The following is a 2,986-nucleotide window of genomic DNA, read 5'->3' as shown; positions in this document are numbered from 1 at the left end:
GCTCTCGTAACGATGTGAACTTATATGTTCCTGGCATGGTATTTCTGCTCCTCATTAGTGCTGGACATTTGCAAAGAAGGTGCTCTACTGTTTCCTGCTCGTTCTCGTCTCTGCTGCTTTTACAGAAGTCGTTGTAGGCGATTTCCAACCTTCTAGCTAGCCGGCCAATGCTGCCCAGTAAGGATCGCTACAAGCCTTGAAATGTCGATTCTGGGTTTTTTAATAAGTTATGTCTTTTCTTAGGGTTTTACATGGGCCACATGAGTTTGTATATACGGCAGTTAAACGCTGTGCGCCACCTTTGATCCGATTTCTGAAGATTGTGTATTAAGTTCAGGAAAATAACTTTATTGAACGGCCAAATACAAAATGGCCCGCGTAGCCCACGTGCAGGTTATCAACACTATCTGGTCTAAGATGGATAAGCGTACACTCAGAGAAAACATTACTTGATGCTAGGAAAAAAGTATATTATTCTAAGGCAATATTATCTTGAAATGGCTCTAAAGACTCAGTTTTCAGTATCTACTATTTTCTTTCTTCTTAGGAAAAATTAACTTGCCGTGAAAGGAATAAGTATGTCATTTTGCTTGCGACGCTCAAACAGTCGTAATGGCCGACAGAGTAAAGGTCTGGAGTGCTAGTCGAGAGATGCAAGGTTCGAGTCCCAGAGCAGGATTTTTTTTTAATTTTATTTATTTTTTTTTATTTTTTATAGTAATTTTTTAAATTGTATTTAAAAAAAATTTACGTCATTTTATCTGAGTACTTAGGTTTTTTCATATGAAATTAATTTTACAATTTGTAATTTATATTTGAATTGAAATAATTGACTTACCTTACTTACTCTAACTACCTCCAATCGGATTCGAACTTGCGATCTCAGAACCAGAAACAGTAGTCTTCACGCAACGCCACAGCCGACATTTGCCAGTAAAGCAATTCACTTCGTCTTAACAGCATTGACGAAATTTTTTTGTACTTATATTGAGGAAATTTACTTCCTCAAATTAATGACGCACTATTTTTAGCATCAACCTGAATTAAGGAAAAACATCTCAAATTAAGTAAATTTTCCATAATATTAAAGAAAAAACAGTAACACTAAAATAAGGAAATTGTTTTCTGGTTTTAAGGAAATGCTTTTTTCTGAGTGTAGATCTCGTACTCTCCTCCGCCTGGAGCGACCACTGCTCCAACATGTAAGTACATAATTGGAGTCTTCACCGAGCACTGCCTGATGGGTACTTACGCTATTAGAATAGGTATACAGTTAAACGATTACAGTCGTAGCTGTCGTGATGCGGGCTGAAATCGAAAGCGCAGAACATTTCCTACTGAACTGAATGCACTCAGTATCTACGATTTTGTGCGTTCATCTGCGCTAGAAACCGATTTTATTTCTAGGGTAAGAAGAGGGGTGTAAGGAGTTTTTAATATGACATCAAAATGTGCCCATGGTGGTCGAAGTGTGCCCTTTTCCTGTGCTGGATGGGGGCAGCCAAGATAACCTAAGCTAACCTCGCAGCTCACTGGAAATAGACAACTTCGTGATACATACATAATTTAAAAAATTTTATGGAAACACATATTTCTTACTCTTTCACTTCTTCTTCTCCTCTTAGTGGGAGAAATCGATTTTTTAGCACAGCACATTAACCCTTATTTGCATTGGCAAATATTTACAGAAACTCTTGAGACTTCACTGCATACATATGTACATAGTATGTACTACATACCTGACATTCGTATGCGCATATGTGCATATGAACATTTAAAAAAGTAAAACAGAAAATCAATTGCTTGTAGAACAGCTAAAGCGGGGATAATAAATAAATCCCCGACATAATGTTTTATTCAAAAAATGGGAACACAAGTGCAAGAACACCGCTGAGCTGTGCAAATATACATATGTACATACATACATAGTTATTTAAACGAGTGCATTTGTGCATTTTTTACATGCGTACATACGAGTATGAGCACTCATTTTGTTGGCCATATACAAAACGGCAACAGCAAAACAATCTTCAATCCACCATACTCAGATATTTCATACAAATGTACATATGAGAGCATTTGTAGGTTTGTTTGGCTGCATATGCACTTTTGTATGCATAGAAATTATGAAAGTGAATGCTAAAACAAAAACTTCTAATATTGTCGCAGTGTACGTACACACACGCGTCGAGTCGCATATGTATGTACATACATACTCGTATGTATTTTGTGTGCGCGCCGTGCTTGACAAGGACGTTATGTGAACGATAGAGCCTTGGACTGGGCTAAATATGTGTAAATGTGTAAAAGAACTTTTATGCAGTGAGTGTCTTTTGTGTTCATAAATATGTACATACATACATATCTATCTATGCTTCACTATGTAGTGACAAAGAAGATATAAAATTCTATAGCAACTGGATACAATAGGAGGTGGTACCTAGACACGTTTCTAACTATGTATGTAAGTACTTTCATATGGATGTATGTACATTAGGGTGGTCCAAAAAAAAAGAGTAAAGTCGAAATTTTAATGCTTTCACCTACCTCCTACCTGTACCGAACAAAATTAGACTTCTGTTGTTTTTTTTATCGAAAAATATTTAGAGGCCGCTCAAAGCGCTTAAAGTTTTCCATGTATTTTATATGAGAAAAAAAAAATTTTCGTAGAAATGGCATAGAATTCTTGGAAATCAATTCGATTCGATGTTTCTCTTCAGGAGACCTCCAATAATAGTTGTTTGTTGAACCATTTTTCAATACTAACGACTTTTTAGTGGTGCCCCATTTCATTTTTGGGGTTTTTGGGAGTTTTTGGCGGACTTATAAATCATAGTTACTATGAAAAAATGGTTAAATACACAATTGGGTATTTCTTAATTTCATTTAATTTTTAGGAACTTTTTTGTTAGTCATTATTTTTTTCTTAATTTAATTTCCTTTTAATATTTTTGAATTTTATTGTTTTAAAAAGAAACATTTTTTT

This window comes from Rhagoletis pomonella, unplaced genomic scaffold (genome assembly GCF_013731165.1).
Source record: "Rhagoletis pomonella isolate Grant_MI unplaced genomic scaffold, Rhpom_1.0 Rhpom_scaffold_00006, whole genome shotgun sequence".
NCBI classification, from domain to species: domain Eukaryota; kingdom Metazoa; phylum Arthropoda; class Insecta; order Diptera; family Tephritidae; genus Rhagoletis; species Rhagoletis pomonella.
Note: the sequence above shows the minus strand (reverse complement) of the source record.